The sequence below is a fragment of the Xenopus laevis genome, chromosome 1L (genome assembly GCF_017654675.1).
Source record: "Xenopus laevis strain J_2021 chromosome 1L, Xenopus_laevis_v10.1, whole genome shotgun sequence".
Classification (NCBI taxonomy): Eukaryota; Metazoa; Chordata; class Amphibia; order Anura; family Pipidae; genus Xenopus; species Xenopus laevis.
Window position 1 is genome coordinate 96,437,106 of NC_054371.1, and position 15,442 is coordinate 96,452,547.

At 41.8% G+C, this 15,442-nt stretch overlaps 1 protein-coding gene and 1 long non-coding RNA gene across 6 annotated transcripts in view; one reads left to right on the forward strand and one right to left on the reverse strand.

Annotated features, from left to right (window-relative positions):
• mettl14.L (methyltransferase like 14 L homeolog) overlaps nt 1-15,442 on the forward strand; it is an 83,414-nt gene that overhangs the window by 16,974 nt on the left and 50,998 nt on the right.
• The window catches only part of LOC121403702, a 64,369-nt gene continuing 50,229 nt past the window's right edge, over nt 1,303-15,442 (reverse strand). The window contains exons 2-3 of the long non-coding RNA XR_005967442.1: nt 1,630-1,666; nt 1,303-1,415 (exon numbers count right to left, since the gene is read on the reverse strand). This is a non-coding gene — a long non-coding RNA (uncharacterized LOC121403702). The remainder of the gene's footprint in view (nt 1,416-1,629; nt 1,667-15,442) is intronic.

Sequence of the window (15,442 nt, forward strand, 5' to 3'; positions counted from 1 at the left end):
GGATAAACATAGTGGCAATTCCATGTATCAGATGGCACAGAAGCAATTTCATGGACAAATGCCACCAGAAGTTATAGGGTGGCACAGAGGCAATTGCATGCATAAATACACACAAAACTCATAGCAAGGTGGCAAATTAGCAATTTAATGGACAAATACCCCCAGAACTCCTAGCAAGGTGGCAAAGTAGCAATTCCATGGACAAATACCCCCAGAACTCCTAGCAAGGTGGCAAAGTAGCAATTTAATGTACAAATAACCCCAAAACTCATATTATTTAAATTATGGTGGGGTAACAGTATGAGAAACTAAATTTCTGACAGGATGGCAAACTTATGGGCATAATATGATGGGCTTTTCATGATGGCTATATATTGGAACATGACATGATTTATAACTCCTAAGGATTGTCAACATGGCTACAGGGTTCACAGGATGACTGACTTACTAGGCTAATTTACTATGACTGACAAGTGGCTAATTTACAAATGATCACTGGATGGCTAACTTACTGTATGGGGCTGACAGCTTGTATAACTTTTAAAGGCTAGCAGGATTTCTTACTCCTAAGGGCCTGTAGGAAAGGCTAATTTATGGGGCTGACCGGATGGCTAAATCATAAAGACTGACAGGAAGGATAACTCATATTTATATATCTGATTTCTATCCTGGGCTGAGGAGGGATAACTGCATGGGAGAAGTGGAAGGTAGTTATGGCAGGGGTGAGTCTGAGTGGAAAGTAGCTGTGGACGGCGTGAATATGAGAGTGGAAGGTAGGAGTTGCAGAGGTGAGTGTGAAAGTGGAGTGTGGGAGAGGCAGGTGTACATGTGAGGAGGGTAGGTGTAGCTGACAGTACCAATGCCAGTATGTGGAACTAGCAGTACCAATGCCAGTGAATGCCTGAGGTGCCTCTGTATGGAAGTCCTGGTACTAATGCCAGTGTGTGTGGAGGTGCCTGGGGTTGTGCTAGTGTATGGAAGTTCCAATGTCGCTGTATGTGTTGGGGCAGTACCAATGCCTAAGTGCCTAAGTATAGAAGTGTCAGTACCAATGGCAGTATGTGTGAAGGTGCAAGTGGCAATGCCAGTGTGTAGACAAGTTTGGGGAAAGAATACCAACAGGCGCAAAGCTGCTGCACAGGTGCGTTTATTCACACAACATGTTTCAAGCTAGTAGCTCTTTTTCAAGTGTAACCCAACACAGAGTGAAACAATCATTAAATTAACAGTCTCCTCCCACCACCTTTATCATTGGTTCAGAGGCCATTGCTATGGGGGTTTGTAGCCTAGCCATCCCAACGACAATATTAACCCCTTGTGGAATGTCCATCAAACCATACAAAGTCCAATTCATAGATCCAAGCTGGTGTATTGTGATTCAATCAAAGTCTCTTGGGTTCCATGTGTTTTGTTGGCTAAAATAAAGTCAATAAATAAATAAATACAATAATTACACTTCACCCCTGCATTGCCCAAGATAGGCCTGCAAAAGCTACAAAAAAAACACTTTGTGTCAATTTTACTCAGGAGCAAAAATTGCTACATAACATTTGTTGCAACTTATTTCGTAATGTTTTTGACATAGTTACCTAGCTACCTGCCTTATATGTAATGATTAATGTATCTTACCCACAGTAGGTTTCAATTTTTCAAAAGGCAGCACTATCTGTCAAAGAAAGAGGAAATAACATTAGCATTTAAGTCATAAAAAACACGCAACACTCCATTGATCATTAAGGCCTTGCGGTTCCATAGCACACAATTTTTTAATCCACAGGGCCTCTCTGTGGTTCCTGTACAACTTCTAGTACCTTTCAGTTGTGACATATTATGTCTAAACTCATTGAAGTGGCGAGAAACTGTGGTGTCTGTGTAAGTACTTAATTTAAAATTTTTTGATGTCACCTCTATGTTCCTTTATTCTAGCCTTTAATTCCCTCGCTGTTTGGCCCACATAAACTTTTCCACATGGACATTTTAGCATATAGACCACCCCTAGTGTGTTGCATGTGGCATAGTGTTTTAGAGGAATGTTATTACCTTTAGTGGGATGTTGTACAACTGCACCCTTTATGATTGATGAACAACAAACACAGCTAAGGCAAGGGAAAGTACCTAGATTTGGTTTACCTTTAAAGATTTTTTTCCATTCTTTTAGGTGCACGTGGTTCGGCGGGGCACAGAATATCTCTTAACATATTGCCTTTTCTGTAGCTAAACATTGGAGTATGAGTGCATATCTTCCCCAAGGATTTATCTCCATTGAGTATGGGCCAAAATCTCTTTATGATTTTCTCAATTGGTTTACTCTGTTTAGCAAATTTGCTAACAAAAGGAATTTTCTTTGGTTTCCCTACTGCCTCTTTGTTCATATTATTAGTTACTAATGTGTTTCTGGGGATCTCCCCTATTGTATTAGCAGTGTTAAGTAGTGATTTTCTATTGTAACCTTTTACTTGAAATCTATCAATGAGTAAAGATGCTGCTTCCCAGTATTTATCATAACTTGAGGCTATACGCCTGGCCGTTTGGAATTGTCCTTTTTGTATCCCTTTGATACACTGGGGATTATGAAAACCTTAAGTAAATTGTTTGTCAGTGGCTTTCCTGTACAGATCTGTTGTCAATTACTCATTTAGCGCTGACAATTTAACATCAAGAAAATTTAAGGACTGGTGTAAGGTTTCTGTGGTGAATTTAACCGTAGGGTGTTTGCTATAAGCTTCAGACACCATTTCATGAAACAAGGAGACGTCACCTTTCCAAATAACCAATATATCATCCACAAATCTTAAGTATAGTAAAATGTGTTCACTATACTTCTGTTTAAGGAAAAACTTGGATTCTAGCATATGAACAAATACATTGGCAAATGAAGGTGCTACCACTGCACACATCGACGTCCCTTGTTTTTGCTGGTAAAAATCGCCTTCAAACCTAAAGTAATTCCTTTTTAGGACAACATTTAGGCAATCTAGTAGGAAATAAATCATATTATTGGGCAATGCAGTTTCCAAGAGGGCCTCCTCTATGCAATTTATCCCTTCGTCCTGTGGTATTGCGGTGTAGAGGCTTACAATATCAATACTACACAAGTACAATCTACATCCAAGGTTGGTAAAAGGTTTAACCGCTGTAGCAGATCATTAGTATCTTTTAAGCATGTTTGGATATTTTGGACCAATGGCTGTAGATATGAATCCACAAATCTTGAAAGAGGCTCTAGGACAGAACCTACACCTGAGACGATTGGCCACCCTGGAGGATTATCAAGTGACTTGTGTATCTTTGGTAGCAGATACATCACCGGAGTACGTGGATTTTCATTTATCAGATACTCCTTTGTATTTTGGTTAATTGTGCCATTGTTCCAGGCATCAGTCACTAAAATACAGATTTCTTTAAATAAATCTTGTACAGGGTCTTTGTCAATTTTTTGGTAATGTCCAGGTGTAGTTAGCTGTCTCATAGCCTCGCATCTATATTTTTCTTTATCCATAACCACAATTGCCCACCCTTTTCTGCTTTTTTAATTATGATCTCTGAGTTATTTTTTAAGGATTGTAAGGCACATTTCTCATCATAAGATAAATTAGGTATATTCCTAGCTGGGTGTTCCCACAATTTTCTGACTTCATTCGTGACCACTAGTTCAAACGCAATTAAGGCATCATTATCAATTGTTGGCATATATGTACTTTTCTTTTTTCATACATGTACGTAGGTGTGGGGGCATCTGGATTTTCAGGGAAACACATTTTTAATGTTAGGTTCCGTATAAATCGTTGAAAGTCAATCTCCCACTCAACAAAATCTATTTGGTATGTGGGAATAAAACAGGTTAAGTTCATTTGGGGTAAGTTCATATGAGGAAATGTTTATAACAATATTTTTTGTTACCTTTGATTCCTCAGCCTGCTTGGATACTGCTCTCTTGGAATTGGCAATGCCAGTGTATGGAAGAGTCCGTACCAATGGTAATGTGCGAGTACCAATGAAACTGTATGTGGTGGTGTCAGTGCCAATGTATGGGAGTCCCTGGAAGTACAAATGCCAATGCCAGTGTATGGAAGTGCCAGTACCTATGGCAATGTATGTGGTGGTGCCATTGTATGAAAGTGCCTTAAAGTGTTTCAAGTGCCAATGCTAGTGTATGCAAATGCCAGTGCTAATGGCAATGTGTATAGAAGTGCCAGTGCTAATGGCAATGTGTATAGAAGTGCCAGTGCTACTGCCAGTGCATGAGGCTCCAGTACGTGTGTGTGTGTAGGTGCCAGTGGCAATGCCAGTGTATGGAAGTATAAGTACCAAAGACTGTGTAGTGGTGCCAGTTTCAATATATGAATGTGTCTGTGTTTACATGTGCCAGTGCTAATGACACTGTATGGAGGTTCTAGTACAAATGACGTGTGTGGAGGGACCAGTACCAATCCTAGTATATGTAGGTGACCGTACCAATTCCAGTGTGTATGGAAATGCATGCCAGTGTAAAGAGGTACTAATCAGACCATATCTAGCCATACAAGACTAGTATTGGAGCAAAACAGCTCCATCCCAGCCCTGGGAGGAAGAGCATGTGCAGGAAGCTTCAGTGACGGTAAGAGGCCTGGGCCTCATGCAGAGGGGAGATCCAGTGGCAGCCCATAGGCTGGCATGGTGAGTTGGGACTACCAGGCTTCCAGCAGAGCCTCAGGCAACATTGTAGGGACACAGGCAGCACTAAAGGGCTGTCTCCTCTATCCGCAGGTTAGACTCTTGCAGGGGTTGCACATGGCCTGGGCAGTGAGTCCATGCAGGAAGGCCCAGCAGCACCTGTTCCCAGACACAGCAGCACAGCTGGAAGGTAAAGATCTCTTCTTGTGCCACTTCCCTGGACGGCCCATCTTGTAGCACCTTCCCACTCAGTGCCAGAAAGCTGAGCCCCAAAGTACTTGAGCGGTATCCATGTCCTGCAGCCAGGGGCTGCAATTTTACAGTCTGCTCAGATCTTCTATACAGGGCATATGTGCAAGCGTGAAATAAGGATGTACTCTTGTCCGGTCCCTAGTAAAACTGGATTGTTTACCTTAGAACACAACTATAGTTTACAAAATAAAAATAAGCTGCTTGCTAGCCATGGAGACAGACAGCAGATAAATGAATACAATGGGTTTATATACATGTAAAATAACTAAATCCATTTTATTCTACAAAGTTTATCTGCTACTAAACCTGTGCCTTTTAGCTCCATTTCAACTTGAATGGCTGCCCCATGGCTATGTTTCTGAAGCAAACACCCCAGTTTTACCAAGGCCAGGGCAAAAGTACATTTTATTTTAATTATTTTAAAAACTTCAAATTTTAATGTTGCTGTTCCTCTAAAACACATTAACACCACAAAAAAATATGGGAACACACAAAGACACATTTATACACAAAAAGTGAATAGGAGACTAAATCACACACAAACATACTGTCACACATATTTATAGACAGAAAGAGGGTGATTTCAAACAAAGGTGCTAATATGTACCAGTTCAATTACCCATATTTTGCACCTTATTGTGAGTAGCCCATTCAAAATGAATTGCTGGCTGGTTGTTATTGACCTACAGACCTACAAAAAATAGGTGCATAATACCCTGATTTTTTATATCTGTACAGTATGTACCAAACTCTGTCCGTCTTTGAACTGGGAGAGTGCGAAAACCTAATTCTGCCAATAAAATCAGCATTTTCAGACTTTAAAAGAATAACAGCCTTACTGTTCTCAGAATAGGATTCCAGAAAATGCAGTTGCTGTGTGGATGCTTTGAATTCAGCATAGAGAGGGTGGGACTTTGCTAGTTGCTATGTGACATCACAGTAGGGGTATAGCCACTCCCATTCAGCAACTGCTTGAGCTGGCTCTCTGAGAAAAAAGGGAAAATTGTATCCTACTTTCCGTAATTTTCCTTCCCGGTCCTCTCCATGTCAACACGTTACGGGATAGGTCCCTCCCTCTCCTAATTGTAGAACCCACCAATTAATTAACTAATAAATACTTACCCCTTAATGTTCCCCGGCATCTAGTTACAAGTTTGTAATATATACAAGACATCACGGGTAGGGAAAACCCTGACATGGAGAAGACCGGGAAAGGAAAATTAAGTATGATACAATTTTCCCTTTTCCCCAGTCCTCTCCATGTCAACACGTTATGGGACGTAGCAAGTTAAATGTCCCAGGGTGGAAAGAATAAAACTCCTAGGCAACCAATGCTGCAAAAATATTTAATTCTTAGCGGAAGCAGATTTAAGAATCTTCGCGCCGAAGAGAGTACTCTGAAGCTCTCACATCTAGCTTATGCTTAGAGATGAAGGTGCAGGGAGTAGACCAAGACGCTGCTCGGCAGATCATGTCTAGAGGTACTCCTGCTTCTGCCGCCCAAGAAGCTGCGTGACCCCTGGTTGAGTGCGCCTTTACTTTGGAAGGCTCTGGAAGATCTGCCGAAGAGTAGGCTCTCTTGATAACCCATTTATCCAATTTCTTTTATTCCCTTTCCTCGAACCAGACGGAATGATAAATTGGTTCTTTCGCAGTAGATTCTGATATTCTCGGCCACATCTAGGACCTGTAGATCTGCCGATACTGATTCTCCCAAGAAAGCTGGTAACACCAACTCATCCTTGAGGTGAAAGAGTGATACAACCTTGGGTTTGAATGATGAACTGAATCTCAAGATCACTCGATCTGGAAAGAAGGTAGGGCTAACTGGAGAAAAACTGAGAGCCTGTAACTCTCCCACTCTCTTTGCTGATGTAATGGCCACTAGAAAGAGTATCCATAGCATCAAAAGGGGGAGAAGACAACATACTGAGAACCCTAGGGAGATCCCAGGAAGGACATGTTGGTCTTCTGGCTGGTAAAATGTTGCTGCTTTAAAAAATCGTGACACCATAGGATGTTGTGACCATCTTACTCCTGAGATAGCTGAAATGGCAGAAACCTGAGTTCTCAGGGTACTGACCGATATATCCTTTTCTATTCCTGATTGTAGAAAATCCAAGACTTCGGTAACCGAGATTGGCAGAGCTTGAGACCTATCTAGGCTGTTGCCGAAAGTATCCCAGATCCTGGAGTATCTTGAGTTAGTAGAAATCTTTCTAGATCTTAGTAATGTCTGAATCACTCTTTGTGAAAGACCCTGAGATTCTAAGTTCTGCCGCTCAATCGCCATGCAGTGAGCTCCATCCAGGGGGCCCTGGATCTGGATGCATAAATGGACCCTGTACTAGAAGATCCCTCGAGACAGGGAGTTTCCAAGGTCGATCTCTCGAAAGCTGAACTAGATCCGTGAACCACGGTCTCCGTGGCCAGGCTGGAGCAATGCAAACTACCTCTGTCTGAATCAGAGGTAAAGGAGGAAAGATGTATCGTAAATGTTGCGTCCATCTCTGAGTCTCTTCGCTTCAGTTGCTGGATGAGGCCATGAGGTCTATGACTGGTTGACCCCAAATCCGGACCAGAGTCCTGAAGATTTCTTGCTTTAAACTCCAATTGTGTCTCCCTACCGCAAACCTGCTGAGAAAGTCTGCGGCCTTGTTTAGTCTTCCCGGAAGATACACTACCATTAAGTCTAGAAGTGTTGACTCTGCCCACTGAAAGATTGGTTCCACCTCTGCGAAGAGGAAGGGACTCCTTGTTCCTCCTTGCCTTCTGATGTATGCCACTGCCGTCAGGTTGTCACACTTTATCTTTAGTCTCTTGCCTCTGAGCTGATCTTGAAAGTACAGACAGGTTTGAAGAATGTAGGAAATGAAGATTTCACTGGAGAGCTTTTTTAGTGAAACAGTGAAGACGTTTATTCAAGATGCATTAGAGCACATTAGTGCTCTAATGCATCTTGAATAAACGTCTTCACTGTTTCACTAAAAAAGCTCTCCAGTGAAATCTTCATTTCCTACATGATATCGCTTTTCTGGACGTGGCAAACCCAGATCACTGTTGGATTGAGCTATCACTAACTTATACGGTTTGTGGCAATAAGTTATTTGCATTTTGGACATTACAGGTTTGAAGAATGGCCCTTAGCTCTAAGACGTTTGATGGCTCTTCTGAGCACTGTTCTGGCCATAAGCCTTGAGCCACCTGGGAGCCCAGTTGAGCCCCCCACCCTCTTCCAGAGGCATCTGTGGAAATCGTTATCCAGGCTTCTGGAAATAGCTCTGAACCTTGAGAGAGATGATTGGGAACCAGCCACCAATTCAAGTCTGGGACTACTGAATTACTGAATACTTTATCTGCTGATCCTTGTTCCAGCCGTTCCACTGCTGGATGAATGAGTGCTGAAGTTGCCTCATTCTCCAATGAGCCCAAGGGACTAAACATATGGTGAATGACATCATCTCCAAAATCCTTAGGCATATCCTTGCCGGGATATTGGGGCACCCGAGAATGGATCCAATTTCCTCCCTTAGTGCTATTTGTCTCTCTCTAGACAGAGAAATTATCCCCCCTCCTGGAATCTAGAACCGCTCCTAGGTATTGAAACATCTGAGCTGGGTCTAGCTGACTCTTCTGTAAATTCAGGGTCCACCCGTGGGACTTCAGGAAATTCATCACCTGGTCTCTGTGATTGTCTGCCTGGGATCGAGAGGAGGCCAATATTAGATGGTCATCTAGATAATGGAACACCCGGATGCCCTGCCTGCGCAGTTGGGCTACTAGGGTAACCATGACCTTTGAGAATACTCTGTGCCGTGGAAAGGCCGAAGGGTAGACATCGAAATTGAAAGTATTCCTTGCCCACCATGAATCTCAGGAATTTTCAAACCGATCTGTAGATTGGCACATGGTGATAAGCGTCTCTGATGTCCAGAGAACACATCCATTCGCCTGGTGCAATTGCTGCTCTGGCTGAATCTATGGATTCCATTCTGAACCGTTGAACCCTCAGGGCCTGATTGACCCTGTTCAGATCCAGGATTGGACGCCAGGCTCCTGAATGCTTCTGCACTATGTAGAAAATTGAGTAGTTCCCCTGGCCCCATTCGTTTCTTGGAACCTGAGAGATGACTCTTTGAGGCCCTTCAGACATAGCTGAAGGGCCCTCTCTTCATCAAACATGATGGAAGAGGTGAAGGTCGAAAAAATGGAGAAGGAAGATACTTGAATTCCAACCGGCATCCTTCTCGAATAATGCTCAGAATCAAATTGTCTTCTATGGAACCTTCCCAGGCGGTCAGAAACAGCAATAGTCTTGCCCCTACGGTCTGCCCCAGTGGAGCACCACCTTCAGAATTGTTTTCTGGGATTGCTAGAGGACCTGCATATGGCCACCTTAAAGAATCCTGATTGTCCCCCTCTCCAACTGCCTGATCTCGGATTATCGTTTCTAGAACGAAAATTCCGCTGGTCGTGTGAGGGGGGGGGGGGATCTAGATCTAAATGAGCCTCTGCCCCTGGCTGACTGCTTGTTAGGATATCTCCTTTTTCTCTTCTGTGGAAGTAATTGACTCTTGCCTCCTGATGCTTTAGAGATAAGATCCTCCAGCTTCTTCCCGAAAAGTGTCTGACCCTGAAAGGACAAGGAGCACAGAGCAAATTTGGAGGCTGCGTCTGCTTCCCAGGATCTGAGCCATAAGGCTCTCCTTGCCAAACAGAAAGAGCCAGAGATCTAGAGGCTAAGTTTATCTGATCCACCAAGGCATTCATCAGGAATGATGAACCCAATTTGAGCTCCTTCAAGCCATCAACGCTATCCGCCCTATCGCGACCTTCTCTTAATGCTGACTCTATATTAGATAGCCAGACTTACAGAGCTTTAACTACTGAAAGACTTGCCAAGGCTGGCTTAAGGGCTTCTACTGTCACTAGAAAGGCCCTTTTTAGGTCAGTCTCCAGACGTCTGTCCATAGGGTCCCTCAATGTAGCCTGATATAGGCAAAACAGTATTCTTTTTTAAATTCAGAACCATAGTATCAACCTTGGGGGAGAGTAGATATATCCTTAAACTCTTCCTCCTTGAACGGATAAAGTTTACTGAACCGTGCTTGAGTAGAACTGCACTTGGATACCGTTTCCCATTCTGATTTGACCAAATCCAGCACTTCCTGATGTAGAGGGAAGACTTGAGCTGTGCCCTTAGCCTTGGGAAGGAAGGAGGAAGAAGTTGCCTGTTCCTCCTGCTGCAGAGCTAGGGAGGTTCTTACTGCCCTTATCAAGGGCTGTACCAGGGCAAAATCAAAGGCTGAATGGATCGACTCCTCCTCCTGTTCGGTCTCTGAATCCAGCACTGAACCTGCCCAGAAATGTCTTTCCTCCTCCTGGGGAATGGAGAGCCCAGAAAACCCTACCATATCTTTGGATGCTGCCTGCACTTCCTTGGCTACTCTCCTTTATCCAGGAAAGAATGTCAGTGTTGGTTCCAGCTGACTGCCCTGCTACAGCATTCAGGCATAGGCATAGCTTCTTGTCAGGGAGAGGTGCCTCTGAGTCTGTGCAGCTTGAACATTGTCTTCCCAGGGAATAGACTTTTCTTTCGATCTTTCTCTGGATCTGGAAAGCCTCATAGCACTGCCAGAAATGAAAGGAGAAAGAAAATTAAATTTTAGGAACTGCTAACAAGCATCCATAGATAGACTTAATAAAAAACCCTCTTAACTATAAAATCCTTTTTTTTTTTTTTTAATACCTGAACCAGGGGTGAAGACTTTCTGGGGATGGAGGCTAGAACAAACCAGGAACTGGACAACCTACCAAAAGAAAAAAGGGAAACCCCCCCCCCATGTGGGTATAAGCAGGTTAATAATACCCAGTCCTCCGAAAATTGTTCCTCTACCTACCAGAAAACGAGGTACGAACAAGGCAGGAGCAGCGTCTTGTCAGAAGCTTTAAAGAAAGAAGCCGAGCTCTGCTGCCTGCTTCCTAAAAAGGCCTGGAGGGGCCCAATCATATGTGGAGCAGCAATGCTTGTGAGGAAGGAGAGAAAAAGAGCAAAGGTAGCTGCAGCCTACTGGAGGCTGAAGGGCAACGCCCCCTGCCAATCCCAATAGATCCGCCCAAAGATCAAGCAGTTGGGCGGCCAGCGTGAGGAGCCGGAAACCGGAAGCTCCCCACTTCTTCTCCTCCCCGTGGAACAAGGTTCCTGATCCGGAAACGGAAGTTCTGTTACCTCCGTCTTCCACGCTAGCAGAGTTGCAACGAAACCCGCAACTATCCTCCTATCTGCCGCCATCCCCCCTGCTCGCTAAAAAAGTAGTGGATGAGGGAACCCGAGCCGCCGGACGCCCACATGGGCCGGTTTAGGCTAGGCAGCAGGGAGACTACCGCACAATCCTTGGACTTACCCAGAGGATATGGTGCAGGTGGAAAAAAAGGCAGCTTATAGGCCAAAAAACTCTGTCTCAGGGATGCTACACAGCAGCCCCATAGAACTACGAGCTCCTGCAAGGAGCTAGGAGAGAGAAATGAGAACCCAAAAAAAGACGCCGGGGAACGTTAAGGGGTAAGTATTTATTAATTAATTAATGGGTGTGTTCTACAATTAGGAGAGGGAGGGACCTATCCCGTAACGTGTTGACATGGAGAGGACTGGGGAAAGCATTCTAACTGACTGTAATATTATTGAATGTCTTTCAAAAAGTAAGCATTTCTGTTAAATTAATATATTCGAGAATATTATAATTTCCATCCTATCTATCCACTGGGAAAATTAGATTTTTGCGATAGTTCCCCTTTAAAGATATGGCATAGAGTTTGCTGCTTGTGACATTGGAAATGCTACAAGTTGCTTGTGTTGACTACACAAAAATACCCTTTTTAAGGTAGCTCTGTACAAAAAGCTAATCAAAGATCTTATTGGCATTGCCTGGAATTGGTCCATGGTGATTCCCAGTATTTTCATCAATGCTAGCCAGTAGTGCAAAAAAAAAGATCATGTATGGTTGTAGTCCTTATTATTAACACATATTTATAAAATGCCAACATTCCAGAACATTGTACAATGACCATGCACATATTGACTGATACAAGAGGTAAAGAAGACACTTTTTTTTTATTGCTCTTTATTTTGAATGTTTTCAAATAAAAGCACTTGAAATATAACAATGCAGTAAAGAATTGTACATTAACAATAATACTGTAGCATACACAATTAAATAAAAGCAAACCAAAAGAAAAAAATTAAAAAGAAAAGAGGAATAAATAATATTAATCATAATGCATCAAACATTTTCAACCTTTAGATAAGTTCTGGAAAATAGACATATTCTGACCAGACAATGCATGGGGCGAAGCTGTTTTTACTTTAATGTTAAGGGAGATTATAATCAGACAATTTGGGAGTTCCCAGTATTCAGAACCATTGTAAGGCCTCTGCTTCTAGGCTGATTTCAGGGTTGAATATGTATACTTGTGGTGTTACTAGTACTAGGGTTGTTGATTTTTCTTGAAATATTTGCTTATGTGACTCCAAGGAATCTGATATTAGGGCAGAAAGGTAAGATAGTTAATGTATATGGTCCACTCTGGTTGACACAGATAAGGTTGGCTAAGCCAATTTAACACTATTGTCCTTCTTGTTGCTGCTAAAATTTGTGAAATTTGTTTTACAGTTTAGTGAGTTTTCTAGAGGGAAGGCAGAATCAAGCATTTTCAGGATCCGGGGAGAGTTGCGTGTTAAAAATCTGTGATGCCATTAGGAATGGTTCTGTCCATATTTTGGTTACAATTGGACATTTCCACCTTGAATGAAAATATGTCCCCCTCTCTCTGAACAGTTCCTAAAGCAAGTGTCTGGGAAGGTCGGTAAATACTTGAGTTTTTGTATTGGTGTGGTATACCATCTCATAATTACTTTGTACACTGTTTCTTTAATATTGATATTTGGAGATATGTGTTGAATTGCATTACAAATTCTCTTCCATTTTTCAGGGGATAAAGTGTTAGAGAGGTCTTTCTCCCATAATTGTGTATATATCTGTGTTTTTTCTGGAGCTGTTTCAGTTAACTTGGCATAAATTTGAGAAATCCCATTAGTAGTGTATTCAGGGTTCTTACATCTGGATTCAAATACTGAGCTCTCCATTGTAGGTCTGAGGGAAGTTTGTTGGTTGTTAAAGTGTGCTAATTGATTGTAGTGAAATAGTTCTGTGTTAGGGATTCTGTAGGATAAAAGAGCTTGTGAGATAAATCCTCTATGGGTGAGTAAATCCTTTATTCTGAGAAAATTATTGCTCGACCACCATACAAAAGATTGAGGTGTTAGTCCAGGTGGGAAATCAGGATTGCCTGTTATTGACTGTAGATTGCTGTGTGATTCATGTTGTAATATTTTATTTTTCGCTGATCTCCATATTTTGAGATGTAATCTTATAATTGGGTTTTCTTTGTTATATGATCGTATGTTTTGATAGTGGAGATGCCGTTTTCCATTCCATAAAAATTGAAAGGTCGATCTCTGTAGTTATCAATGTCTTTGTTCTGTATTAGAATAGTGTACAAGCCGGACGGGATTTATAGTGGATGGCAGATATGTATCCCCGGTTTTTAGGTTCTGAGCCATCCATTTAAGAATGTTCCCTTTAAGAAACACCAGAGGGTTAAGCAGCCAGAAGGTGGGCTGGACAGCCAAGGGGTGTTTAAAGGGGTTGTTCACCTTCAAACAACTAGTTGTTATCAGATAGATCACCAGAAATAACGACTTTTTCCAATGACTTTCTATTTTCTATGTGTCACGGTTTTTCTAATATTGAAGTATAAAGTGTAATTTCTCTCCTTCTGAAGCAGCTCTGGGAGGGGGGGTCGCCGATCCTGTAAACTGGACAGCCAAGGGGTGTTTAAAGGGGTTGTTCACCTTCAAACAACTAGTTATCAGATAGATCACCAGAAATAACGACTTTTTCCAATGACTTTCTATTTTCTATGTGTCACGGTTTTTCTAATATTGAAGTATAAAGTGTAATTTCTCTCCTTCTGAAGCAGCTCTGGGAGGGGGGGTCGCCGATCCTGTAAACTGTTCGCCGATCCTGTAAACATCAACTAAATGTATCAACTAAATGGATGATACATTTAGTTGATACATTTCTTATCTTTGTCCCTGCTGAGCAGAATATCTGGGTTTCATTACAGGCAGCTGTTAGAATTGATACAATTGTTGCTAATACTCCAGAGATGCTGCTGAGAAATGTATCAACTAAATGTTGCAAAATTGTAACAGTTCAGAATCTGCACCTGGATTACTGAGCTGTCAGACTCAAACACCAGAGACAGGAACATTCAACTTTAAACTTAGATTTTGGAAAAAACTTAAAAAATAAATAATGGAAAGTAATTGGAAAAAGTCATTATTTCTAGGGAACAATCTAAAAACAACTAAATTGAAAAAAGTGTTTGGAAGGTGAACAACCCCTTTAAGGGAGTCAGTAGCAGGTGTGCAGTGTGTGAGAGAAGGAGCTGCACAGGAGGGCTGGATTTGGTTGGAATGGCTGTACTTTGAGAGACCTGTGGGGCCTGATAGCCAGGGGGATATTTTCCTGGTGTTTTCCCCACAAACCAAGCCTGGATAGTACCTTGGGGTACTGAAAACTTAAAACGCTGAAGTAAGCTATTTTGTTTATTGCTGGACTTTATGTTGCTGAATGAAGCTGTTTTTCTTTCTGTTGCATTTTGACTGCTGCTGGAAGCTCTTTGTGTTCAAAATAAACGGACTACTTTTCTTTTCACCTTGGAGTGGCCTGCATTTATGCTAACAATCCTGCTGTGATCCCCCAAACTTCACAATAGGTAACGTGCAAAATAAGTAACATTTTTGGCAAAATCACCATGTGAATGGAGGTTATACTCCCAAGCCATGAAAGTGGAAGTTTGTTCCATTCAGATAATTTAGATTGTAAAAAGTGTTATAATCTTTAGTTATTTTGACTCCTAAATATTTGTTGCTTCCATTGAAATGGGAAATTCAACTGTGATAATTTAATTTGAGGGGATGGTATATTATTTGACATAGCTTCTGTTTTGCCTACATTGACTTTTAGGCCCGAAATCTGTTGGAATTTATCCAATTTTTGAAACAATTTGGGAAGGCTTGTTAAAGGATTAGTAATTGCCATGCATAAGTCGTCTGCATAGAGGCCAAGTTTATAGTTTTTTTTTGCCTTTGTTGTATCCTTTAATGTTGATCTCCTCACGTATCATCCATGCAAGTGGACAGCTCTGTTGCGTTCCTCTGTAAATTTTGAAAGTTGGAGATGGTACATTTTTATCAAGGCTGTTGGATTATTATAAAAAAAACACACAATCCTTCTATGAAAGGACCTGAAATATTGTATCTGGGGAGAATGTTGAACAGAAATGGCCATGATACAGAGTTGAATGCTTTGTAAATATCTAGCATTAATGGTAGTATAGGGGATTTTGTTACATTGGCATCATGTATTATGTTAATTAATCTTCAAATGGCATCCATATTTTGCCTTCCTTT